This window comes from Molossus molossus, unplaced genomic scaffold (genome assembly GCF_014108415.1).
Source record: "Molossus molossus isolate mMolMol1 unplaced genomic scaffold, mMolMol1.p scaffold_m16_p_11, whole genome shotgun sequence".
Lineage (NCBI taxonomy): Eukaryota > Metazoa > Chordata > Mammalia > Chiroptera > Molossidae > Molossus > Molossus molossus.
In genome coordinates, this window is record NW_023425346.1 from 68,503,433 (window position 1) to 68,516,702 (window position 13,270).

The window sequence follows — 13,270 nt, forward strand, 5'->3', positions numbered from 1 at the left end:
TTTGTTACCCTCACCCCAGGACATTTTTTTTTCTTTCCATTTTTTGTTCAGATAGAGTGGGAGAGAGAGAAAGATAGAAACAGAAACATCGATGTGAAAGGGACACATGGAGTGGTTGCCACCGGCACGACCCAACCAGGGCCGGGGACAAACTGCAACGGAGCTACCTGCCCTTAGCGGAACCAAACCCAGACCTCTCTGGACCACAGGCCGACGCTCTAACCACTGAGCAAAACCGGCCAGGGCTGGGCAGGTCTTTATTAGCCTCGTAAACTACTTCCTCCCTCTCTAACCCTGATGCTAAACTGGAGGTTAGGCTTAGCTAGAGACCAAGAAAAACACTAGTCCTTAAACTCTCAAATATCTGTACTCCCAAATCCGTACTCATGAGAGTGCACTGATCTGGAACTATAACACGATTCTCACCTATGTGCGTCTTCAGAGGTCACTGTCAACAAAGTACTTGAAATAAACATACCATATGAAATCACCTGTTCTACGGCCTTTAAGCTAGTGATTAAGGGCAACCTTTACTTTCTGTGTATTGTGCTTCTATTTTATACTTTCCACATGACTATATTAGTATAACTCTTTGAGAAACACTTCCTGTTCAGTACTGTTCCTTCATTTCCGATTAATGCTTGCTAGGCAAGAATCCCACCCAGGCATCCATCACTCGTAGAATATTTTGATGAACCATTTGCTGCCATATCTGAACGCCTCATCTGATTTCTTATCCTGCATCAAAACACCGTCTCCAGGGGAACAGCCGTGTCATTACATGCGAGAGACACAGAGAAGGCCTGTCTGTGGCCTGTGGAAGGACCCGCGCCTGTCGGCCCCTCACAAGCTCGGGCTTCCTCCCACCCCCACCCCACCCCAACCTGCCGCCCCAAGATGGTGCCCCTGCAGGCCAGCCCACGGAGCTCCTACTTTTCAAAGCAATGTGGTGTCAAGTAAACAACGAGGAGAGACAAGGGTTTCAAAGTGCCTAGTCCTGTCTGTCCTCTCCTCCCACGCGGAGCCTGGGAAACGTAACCAGGTGCCTTGACATTCCCAGCAGCCGCGGTGCACGTGTCTCCCTGTTGCCCGGGATCCCTGCCTCCCGTCAGACCCGGTTTTGCTCTGGGGTTCAGGCAGGGTCCTGTGGCCTGGGGCTTTTTTCTGCACTCCCCGAGCACGCTGTATAAAGCCTGGCGGTTAGTCCTGGGAAACAACAGAGGTCATTAATGAAGGGGCTTGCCTGTCGATGACTCTAATCTTTAATAGCTTTCGAGGGGCTGGCCGTCTCATTCGTCTTTGTCTGGCTGGCTCGAGGGGATAATGCCGCTTTTCTTTTCATTACAATGTCCCGCAGAGCTTGCTGCCATCCCCTTTGGATCTGCAACACTTGGTACGCACTGAACTTTTTCCTCTGCCCTCAAAGTCCTAAGTTGCCAAACTATATCTGCAAAATAGAACAGGGCATGCAATTTTAGCCACTAAAAGCATAGAAATATGCTATCTTGTGTCTATTTCTACACACACTTTCAGGGTTCTCCCCACCCTACAGATTCCTAAGGGAGAGCTATTATCATTTTAAGCTCTTCATCACTTTAATGAATGGATGACATTCCCCCAGTGTCTTTATACCAGCTGTCACCTTCCAGGTTAGGAGACTCTGTATCCAAAGCCAGGTTTCTGATATAAAGAAACTTGTTTTAAGACTTTGATTCACACACAATAATAAAGAATAGTTGAGAAACGTTGAAAGAATCTTACTTTAAATGCCATTCTTTAAAAGTTTCCTTGATAGTATTTTACCTCTCCCAACCTTGCCCTACGTTGGCTTATGAATCCCAGGTAAAATGCTTGTTTGCCTGAGAAAGCCTGTAACCTGCGTCATGTTCTTCAGAAAGGCCATACTGAAACCCTAACCTCTAGGGGCCCAAATTTGTCCTTCACCGTTCAGCCCAAGTGGAGTAGAACAGTTTTTGAGAGCACAGCCAAATTGAAAACAGGGAAAAAGGGTACAATCGCCCTACATTAGGCAAACACCATCTAGTTGTAACTTTTTTTTCTTTTCTTGGTCATTTGCATAATTGCAGTACTCTTCTGATTTACTTTGCCAATGAAGACTTGGCTGCTAGTCCTGGAAATTGCTTTCATATAAATCTGGAAGTCAAGACGTAAAGCATGTTGCTCCAAATAGCCTAAAATCCAACCTAATTCACTGTTGGACACAAGAGGACTTTCTAAAGACAAGTAAAACCAGTGCCTATCACTTTGGTAGCCGATCCCTAAAGAAAAGTTTGATTGAACCTGGCCAGTATGGCTCAGTGGTTGAGTATTGACCCCTCTGCACCCAGAGGTCACCAGTTCGATTCCTGATCAGGGCACATGCCCACGTTGTGAGCCTGATCTCCAGTGGGGGGTATGCAGGAGGCAGCCAATCAATGTTCTCTCTCATTGACGTTTCTATCTCTTTCTCCCTCTCTCTCTAAAAATCAATGAAGAGAAAACTTTTAAAAATTAAAAAAAAGTTTGGTTGATTCTCCTCCTAGCTGAGATAGAAAGTAAGCCTTAACTTTCTCATTCAAGGTCATTGGCTGTGTTGTACGCTTGTGGTAGTTGCAAAATAGACTGGGGTGGGGGCAGGTGGTGAAAGATGAGGGGAACGAAGCTTCATTATTATTACCCAATCAGCCCCTGCCCACCAGCAGGAGGTCAGGCGAGTACAGAGGCAAAACTCACCTCCACCAGGGAAAAAAGAAAGGTGTATTTATTGGCTGAGGAACACGCTCTCTGTTGTATGTTGGTGATTGCTCAATTTGTTTACATGGTGACTCATTTCTGCTGCCACTCTTTGTTCTTCAGAGCAGACGTCCCTCAGAGCAAATCTTTGTTTCTAATGAGCTCATCTGCTTCTGCCACACCTGTAATTATAATTATGGCCCCCTCTTGGAACGCTGTAATCCTTTCTAGTGAAACCAATTGTGAGTTCACAGAGTTACTTAGCAAAGAATGCCTGAGTTGATGGAATCAGGGTCATTAGTCCCTTTCATTGGTTATTCTGGCTGTACTGAGCCTTCTATTAAGATTCAGGTGACTATCATTTTTCAGTAATATGGAGGCATCTTGCCTTTTCAAGGGGACTGTGATGTTCAACTAACCGGGACACTTTGAGCAAGCATAATAGGGAGAGGTAAAGATGAGGCTTTCTGAAGAAAACAGCTTATACTGAGAGATAAAAGAATTGGTGACCTCACACCTCAGGTATTACACTGATGAAGAAGAGAGATCCCTAGCATTACTGAAGTAAACTCCTAAGAGATGCTATCAGTACATCATCACATGTTGACTGTTTATTTCAACCACATTTTTCTTATAAAATGGCCATATGTTTCAACACTAACAGACTCAGTGTGTTGCTAAAATATTCTGCATTATGAATAGTCCACCCTCAAGTCAGAGCAGCTTTATGGCTTTACAAACTCACTGTCCTTTAGATGAAAAAAAAAAAAAAATTAACACAGAACTTTTTGTTTCAGTTAGATTGAGACTCAGGGACATGCCAGCCTTGTTCTAAAGTAACAGAGTTCCTTTTTTTTTTTTTTTTTTTCTGAAGAGACATTGTTTCTCTTTGATATAATGTTCTTTCCTAGATACTTGATAAGGAAAGGAATTTGCGATTACCGGGTATATATGCAGTTTGCAGTTATAACCTCTTCTTCTTTTTTTTTCCTAGCCTCAAAATAGGAGGAGTGGGATTTTATAATCCATGTAAAGCAGATAAGACTTTTTTTCCTTCTACAAGGTTTCATTTCTAAAATCTGAGCCCAAATATTACAGGCTTCAATTGGTCTATTGTATTTCAGTCAGACAAAGAATTTAGTCAACTGCAATGGCATTTCAGCTTTTTAATCATGTTGCAAATTACTGGATGTACCATGAGATTTTTCTTTGGTGTATCAAATAAAATTCAACTTGGGAAAATAGGAGAAACAAAATCTAGGACCAGAGAAGAAACAAAATCTAGGACAAGGATATGAATTTAATCATCAGTAGGTCCATATTCATCTTATGAATTTAGATAGAATGAGTGTGCTTGAAAAATATATATATATATTCATGAAAGCTGCTTTTTAATACGGAAGAATCCCAGCATTTTATAACGAGCAGTCAACATTGCCTCAAACAGCGGTTCTCAAAGTGCGGTTCCTGGCTGAGCAACATCAGCATTACTTGGAAACTGCACAAGTAACCCACTTGCCTCCGGGGTTGCTTCCCACAGATTATTCTCCACACTGTCTCCAGAATACCCGTGAAAAAGACTGATCTAATTATGCCACCCTCTTCCTTAAAACTCTGGCCCAGCTCCCCACAGCTGTTGCGTCAGAATATTCATGGTATTCAAAGTTCCCCACCCACTGGTCCCTGGTGAGCACTGAGCTCTGCTCCTCCCCAAGTCCCCTGATCTTCCCACCCCGGCCCCCCACACACCACCACCACCATCCCCACATCACCACCACCCCCCACCCCCACACCCCCCACACACCACCCCCACCCCCACACCACCCCCACCCCCACACCACCACCAACCCCCACACCACCACCACCCCCTCACACCACCACCACCATCCCCACACCACCCCCACCACCCCCACACCACCACCACCCCCCACCCCCACACCCCCCACACCACCACCACCATCCCCACACCACCACCACCCCCTCACACCACCACCACCTCCCCACACACCACCACCACCATCCCCACACCACCACCACCTACCACACCACCCCCTCACACCACCACCACCCCCCACACCACCACCCCCACACCACCCCCTCACACCACGACCACCCCCTCACACCACCCCCCCACACCACCACCCCCACCCCCCCACACCACCCCCCCACACCACCCCCTCACACCCCCCCCACCCCCCACACCACCACCCCACACCACCACCACCCCCACACCACCACCACCCCACACCACCACCCCCCCACACCACCACCACCCCCCCACACCACCACCACCCCCCACACACCCACACCCCTCACACCACCACCACCACCCCTACACCACCACCACCCCCCACACCACCACCACCCCACACCACCACCACCCCCCACCACCACCATCACCCCACACCACCACCCCCCCACACCACCACCACCCCACACCACCACCCCCCCACACCACCACCACCCCCCCACACCACCACCACCCCCCACACACCCACACCCCTCACACCACCACCACCACCCCTACACCACCACCACCCCTACACCACCACCACCTCCCACACCACCCCCTCACACACCACCCCCACCCCCCCACCCCCCCCCACACCACCCCCCCCACCCCCCCCCACACCACCCCCCCACACCACCACCACCACCCTCACACCACCACCACCCCTCCACACCACCACCCCCCTCACACCACCACCACCACCCCACACCACCACCACCACCCCTACACCACCACCACCTCCCACACCCCCCCACACACCCCCCCACACACACCCCCACACCACCCCCACCCCCACACCACCACCACCCCCACACCACCACCACCCCCACACCACCACCACCACCCCTACACCACCACCACCTCCCACACACACACCCCACACACACCACCACCACCACCCCCACACCACCACCACCACCCCTACACCACCACCACCTCCCACACATCACCACCACCGTGCACCTGCCAGCCCACACACAGGGCAAGGTGTGCACACTTACAACCTGCACACCCACAGAGCTCCAGCTGTTCTGAGCTCCTCACAGTTCTCCAGGTACCATACTGTCTCCACGTCATCCTTAGACTCTGTTCATTGTCCTTCCTTCCTCCTGGAGGACTCTTTCCCCTTCCTTCCCTCCCGCTTTTCCCACCTCTCTGTCTGGGTAACTCGTTCCCATCCTTCCAGGACTCCTGTCGGTTCTCACTCTTCTCCAGGAAGCTGCCTGAACACTCACTCGTGCCTGGGCTGGGTTCCTCCCAGGTGCTGCGGCAGAATGTTCTGCATACTTCCATCATTTCACTCGCCACCCGCAGGTTCAGAACTACAAGTACTTTCTTACCATTTTCCCCTGCCTAAACTATAAACTAGGTGGGAATAAATACCTTTTCCAGTCTTGATATCTCAACATCTAGCATGGGGCTTGGTTACTAATAAAGCATTTAATAAATCTGCACTGATGAATGAATGAGTGAACGATTCCCTTGCTACCACTGGTGAACGAATTAGGTCCAGAGAGGAAAAGTGTCCTGACAAATCTACTTTGTAGGGATGAACCCCCTAATCCTCTGTTGCTCAGACCAGTGTTCTTGCTATTAAGTCACACTGTGTTTCAGACCAGAGGAAAAATGCACCCCTACTGCTCTGTGTGTTAGCCGGTCTACTCTAGAGAGAGAAGTGGGATTAGGCAGCCTTCTGGGTTCATTTTACAACAATTCTAATGGCTTGATTATGATTTTATGATGAGCTATCCTAGGAAAGGTGATGCCCCCATACCAGGACAGAGCAACATGTCATTTAGTATCACCTCCCAAGTCCCCTAGCATACGTAGGCCATCTGTTGGCTGCATGGAGCAGGGCTCCTCAGACCTCAGCTAGTGCCAGGGCTCTACTGGTCTGGAAGATCGAAAGAGGCAGCTAAGGAAGGTCACCGCACAGAGTGGGTGAAAACTGTGGGCTGTGGCCTCAAACTGGTGGCTCAGTCTTGTTCCCATCCTATGCTAACTACTGTGACATGTAAGCTTCAGTTCCTTCATCAGCAAAATATGGGAGAAGGTGCTTCTTAGCTCATGGCACTGGTGTGGAGACTAAAGAAAAGTGATCAGTCAGAAGCATGTATGACTCTGGCCTGTAGAAAATGCTTGATAAACATGAGCAAAATTAAAGCTAATGAGAGACTAAGAAATTTAACGACCAGTTTCAGCAGAGACCAGACATACAAAAAAGTTAAAATGCAAGTTTATGTCCACTTTAGGCTAAGATTTCAGTAAAAGGTATTGTTATTTTGAAATGTTTAATCTAGCAACAGAGATACTATGATACAGTTCAGAACCAGAAAGTTTAACATTAACATAGTGGCATTTTATCTTTTTTTCCAGCTTTACTGAGGTATAGCTGACAAATAAAATTGTAAGATATTTAAAGTGCACATCGTGGTGACTTAATACACAATTACAACGTGAAGCGCTTCCCACCATCTAGTTAATTAACACAGCCTTCACTCCGCATATTTATTTGTGTGTGTGTGTTTGTAAGAACGTTTAAGTTCTACTCTCTTAGCAAATTTTGATTATACAACACAGCACTGTCAACTCTAGTTACCATGTTCTATTTAGATCCTCAGATCATTTGTATCTCTTTTTAAATGTATGTTTTATTTTGCCCTGGCTGGTTTGGCTCAGCGGTTAGAGTGTCGGCCTGCGGTCCGGAGAGACCCGGGTTCGGTTCCCGCTAAGGGCATGTACCTCGGTTGCAGTTTGTCCCCGGCTCTGGTCAGTCGTGCGGGTGGCAGCCACTCGATGTGTCCCTTCACGTCGATGTTTCTCTCTCTCTCTGTTCCTCTCTCCCCCTCCTACTCTACCTGAACAAAAAATGGAAAAATGTCCTCGGGTGAGGATAAAAAATAAATAAATAAATAAATAAATAAATAAATAAATAAATGTATGTTTTATTTTATTTTTTCCATCACCATTTATCCCCTCTTAGCCCTCTTCCACCTCCACCCCTCCACCCCTCCACCTTCACCCCCACAATCACCACACTTTTGTCCATGTCCATGCGTTCTCTCTCTTTTTCTCTCTCTTTGCTCAGTCCCTCCCTCCCTCCCTCCCCCTGGCCCACCAGAGCCGTCTGCCTGCTCTCTGTCTACGAGTCTGTCTCAATTCTGCTCGGTAGTTCTCTGTCTGGTTTGTTTCACTTAGTATAATGCCCTCACAGGGCACTTTAATGTACGTTTGTTGAGAGAAAAATATTTGGGCAGTTTTAAATGTTCTTCCTTTGCAAAAATTGATCACACTATTACCATTCTGGATTTTTTTTTTTTTTTCTACATACAAGTGCTGGGTACAAGTTCAAGTGTGAGAGAATGCAGCAGACTTTTCCAATTAAGATTTGAATCCTATAAACAGAAAAAAAAAAAAATAAATAAATAAATAAATAAAAAAGAAAAAAAAAATAAAAGGTTAAAAAAAAAAAAAAAAATTTGAATCCTTTCTTTTTACTGAATCGTGGTCAGTTTATAATCTAACCCTTTAGAATGATCCAAGCATTAAGCCTCTCTTGAATTCAATGGGAGTACTCTGCCCAGCTGGGCTTCATGAAGAAGAGCAAGAAAAGAATGGGGTTTTCGATTGTCCTTAGATGATGACATTAAGGATGTTATAAAAAGGAGGGATTCAATGAAAGAGATCTATAAGTATGGGTCTCAATTGGCCCTTTTATACAAAGGTCCTTGTTAGAGATGATAGTGCTCTTTTTATTCTCCGGTGACTTGTAGAAGACGGTGCAGACTCTGCTTGAGAAGGGTCAGTAAACCCACTGGTTTCATTAAGATGTTAATGTTGGTGTCAGGAGAGACATGATCACTGCATAATTAAAAAGACTCCAAACCCATTTCTAATAATGAAAAGATGGCCAACTTGATTACAAAACTGTCAAGCATTTGTTGACTTTGCCTTCATTCTTTATGCTGTACCAGGGCTTAGAAATTAGACAAATACATACTCTTTATCAAGTTTGCAATTTAAAACACAGAAATCTGGCTCTAGCACTTACTGGCTGGGAGAAATTATACAATTTCTCTAAGCCTGGGCTTCCTGATCTGTAGAATGGAAGTCTATAAAACGGTGCATCTTCCTCAGGGTCTGAGATGAAATAAGATCATCTTTGTGAACAGGGGAGCAGTGGCTATTATAATCCAAACCCAGTGTAGCACATCTATCGTCGGAGGGCATTTTGTGGGAGAATCTGATGGTTCCCATCATTCTATTGTATAGCCCACAAATTGTTAAAAATGTGGACACACACACAGCACACACGCCCTCAACTGTCATTAAAACTCCACTGAAGCTCAGAGCAAGAGGCTGTCATGATGAGGGTTGGCGGTCTCTTCACCCAGGAAGTTCTAGGATGCATTTTGGGGACAAATATGTCTGAACTCGGCTGAGATGGGACAGCAATGAAACTCTGTGAGACAACTCAGCCCTTGAGAGAAGAATGACTGAAAACGTGGTCTGTGCTTTTTCTCGTCTTTCACTTGGTCCTCCATCTCCCCACTTCCCGGGTTTTTGGCTTCCTGCTTACCACTGTCTCCAGATCCGAGTCCTTGCTCCTGTCCCACCCAGCTCTCCAAGTTTCTCCTTCCTCTCTCCGCATTTATACCTTCCCTTTCCTTCCATTCTACTGTCAGCCGCCCCCTTCTGAGTAGCCATACCTATAAAGTTTTTGAAGAAAGCTAAGCATTTCATATTTTGCATCCATTCAGCTGATTTGACCTATTAAACTGTCATCGATATGGTGCTCTGGGCTGACGCAGGGCCAGAGAGAAGCCCAAGAGGGGTTAGCTCAGCTCTGGGGGAATCAGGGGCTTTCAGGGGGGCTGTTTGGAATACATTTATGAACTTAAAGGTGAGATTATCAAAGTCTCTGAAATAATGAAGGATAATAATACCTGATTAAAATAGACTTGTGCAGCCCTGGCCGGTTTGGCTCAGTGGTTAGAGCGTCAGACCACAGACCAAAGAGCCACAGGTTCGATTCTGGTCAAGGGCACGTACCTCGGTTGCGGTTCATCCCCAGCCCTAGTCAGGTCGTGCAGGAGGCAACCAGTCCATGTGTCTCTCTCACGTCCACGTTTCTCTCTCTCTCCCCCCTCACACTCTTTCTGAAGCTGGATGGAAAAATGTCCTCTGCTGAGGATTAAAAAAAAAAAAAGGCTTGTTCTTCCTGTCCTGGAATTTGAGAATGAATGAGTCTTCTCAGTGCCTGAAGGGGCTAGGGGCTAGGCTGACTAAGACTAAAAGAGGTATGATGCAAACTTAGGCAGCAGAGTTCCCTGCACATTGATAGACTGGACTTGAAGATCATGGAAGAAGGGATTAGATACACTACAACTAGTGGGTCATATTAAATTAACCTCATTGACCAACCTCCATTCTGTTCTCAGGGTCAAATTATAAATTACCTTTTTTTTCAGAGCCATAGTATTAGCTCTGGGAATACAGGGAGCTTGGAATTTCTCATTTCTTGCATCTCTGGAAACATGCAATGCTGTGAGTCCGGAGTCTCGAGTGCAAATGTGACATCAGCTAGGATGATGAGAGGTTAGAGCAGAAAGGCTGACGTGTGCAATCCAAGGGACTGTCAGCATTACTCTGTAGAAGGCGTTCGACCTGCCTCGTCAGCCGAAGTGGCTCATGCTCCACTTCCTGTCTCTGAGAGTCACGACTGGTAGCTGTTGGGCCACATCCTCGCAAGAAAAGTCTTCATTCTGTGATGTAGGGATGGCTGCAAAAGGACAGTGTACACCCAAGTCAGGAATCTAAGGCAGTTTCGTAGCCGACACACCCACAGGTAAATACATCTTCGCATGTGAACCCCAGTGAATTTTTTCTCTTCTACACACATGCATTCAAGCACCCCAGGCCAGAGGAGGGTCTCACAGCGCCTTTTGTTCTTTCATCATCGCTTTAAAAACGAGCACTTCTCATTTATAGGCTTAAAGAAAAACGCTCGAATTGGTATTTAGGGAGCTGGATGAGGTCCTGGTCTTCTGCCTCCACTGTCTTCCCACTGCCCAGCTACACCCAAAAATATGTTCCTGGACACACAGAAAAGCTACATTGGGAATTAAACAGATTACTAAATTTGGTTGCTATTTTACATGGTGTGTATTTTTATTAGATCTCAGAAATTTCTGTTTATTAATTGTGATTTCCCCCTTTGTAAGTATCAAATTTGACATGTATTCTTTTAACCACAAATGTTTTATTTGAATTTCTGGCTTTTTTTTCAGAATGAACTAACCGTAGTTGTATTGGATTTTTTTTTTCCTTTTGGTCAGGGAAATTTGATTTGAAAGTGCAGAATAAACAGACCATCAAAAACATGTAAAGCTCCTTTACAAACCATGGATTAAAAGTAAGAACTTTAAGCTTTTATTAGATTTATTTGGTGGCTTTTCTCCAAAGAGCTAGGATACCGTTGTGACTATGTTTATTTGAAAGAAGCAAAATCGTGAGTTCAATAGATACTTCTTATGTTTTAGGAGTCATAGAGGTGGATGTGGTTTCTTTTTTCCTTATATGTATTTAACTGAGACTACTGTAAAATCCCTTTTTATAAAGATTCAAACAAAATCTAATAGAAAACAAGATTTATTACTTGTGCCCATAAAGAAGGATCGCCCCCCCCCCCCCAGGAAAAAGCACCCCCTGCAAACGAGGCATGAGCCACACCACGGCCAGCAGATTGGTGCTGTACCTGACAAGGAGGCCAAGCAAGATAACAGGCTCAGAATGGCAACACCCCGTCTTTGCCTCCACATTTTCCTGCCTCAGAAGCCTATACAAAAGTGTAAGTCCAGCCTCAGAATATGTTAAGGCTTTGGAGAGTTCCAGCCACCTACTTCATAGGCTCATAAACTGAACATATGAATTCAGGGGTACGACCCACATCACACTTTTGTTCCTGGCTTACACATTTGATCGATATATATATATATATATATATACACACACACATATATATATGTGTGTATATATATATATATTTATTTATTTATATATATATATATATTTTTATCCTCACCAGAGGACATTTTTGCATTTACTTTCAGATAGAGCAGGAGGGAGAGAGGGGGGAGAAAGAGAGAGAAACATCAATGTGAGAGAGACACATCAACTAGCTGCCACCCACAAACCCCAATCGGGGCCGGGGACAAACTGCAACCGAGGTACGTGCCCTTAGTGGGAACTGTACCTGGGACTCTGGTCCGTGGGCCGATGCTCTAACCGCTGAGCCAAACCAGCGTTCAGGTACGTTTGGGCTGATCGATACGTTTGGGTAAAAGTTGAGAGCTAGGGAAAAACAGATGTTTTAAAGATAGCTGTAATTTTAATAGATGTTTGATCAGAGCCTAAATTCTAAAGTAAAACATGGGCTTTTCAAGTGCCTGGGGCAGTGGATCCAACAAAAAACATCATCAGAAAAATGATGAGGTTCATTGTTTCCCCGATCACACAACATGCAACATACTAAAGTGATCATAAGCTTCGCCTTAAAGTTGGTGGGACGTGGAAGCCATTTCAGCAACAATACAAAGAAGACAAACTGAGCGTCTTGCCTGACGTCCCACAACCCAGCCTAGGGATTGTGCTGTCTCTTTTCGGATTCTTTTCCCCAAACTATTATAGTATGATTTCAATTGCCTTCTAAACTACCTTCCCAACACCTGTGTCCTCACCTGCTCGCTGACCCAAGGGTTCTGTTCTGCGGGGCCACACTGCTTCCGGATTGTGTCTTTGGTGTTCGTGCTACCCTAAGAAGTGGGACCAGTCTCTAGGCAGTGGAAGAACTAAATTTTACCAGTTTGTTACATATCATCTTCCCTGGTTCTGAGATGACACTAGTGTTTCCAGTAAATCCCACACAATATTTAAACCAAGCCAAACCAAACCCAGAACCCAAACCAATACATTTGTATGTGTTTATTGTTAATGAGTTTGATGGGATAGGGCTACACCCGATGCCTTCTCCTTTCTATCAAAAGGCTTTAGTGGGGACCTCTTGTGGGAATCTTTTGTAGACTATATTTTAACCTGAATCAAAGTCTCAAAGCCTGGGAATTCCAGGCCCTCTTCAGCAGACGATGACGGGGAGATATTTCAGAGTAAGAGGACTTGAAGAAGTCAGCCTTCATCTTAGGTAATTCCTTATCTGCCCATAATTAGAACCATCATCTGGTATTTTACAAAACCATGGTGAAAATCTCTGAACACAGATTTGATAAAGATACAAAGTGACTGATTTGTCCAGGTTGAGACTAAGATGTACCTCTGCAGCTTTTTAGAATAATGATCCCTGGTCAGTGTCTGGAGATAGCCTTGGCTGGAGGTGTTATGTCCATCCTACCCTTGGAGAGCTGTACACAAAACAAATACATTCCTGTGTGTCAAAAGCAGCTACCAATACTTCCAGGGCTGTGCTGTTCCTATCATTTCGATAGGTCTTCTTGGAACTCAGTGGGTTGC

At 45.6% G+C, this 13,270-nt stretch overlaps 1 long non-coding RNA gene across 1 annotated transcript in view; it reads right to left on the reverse strand.

The window, feature by feature from the left end:
- Window positions 1-13,270, reverse strand: part of LOC118625471 — a 45,201-nt gene that overhangs the window by 19,718 nt on the left and 12,213 nt on the right. The window contains exon 2 of the long non-coding RNA XR_004958680.1: window positions 10,204-10,526. This is a non-coding gene — a long non-coding RNA (uncharacterized LOC118625471). The remainder of the gene's footprint in view (window positions 1-10,203; window positions 10,527-13,270) is intronic.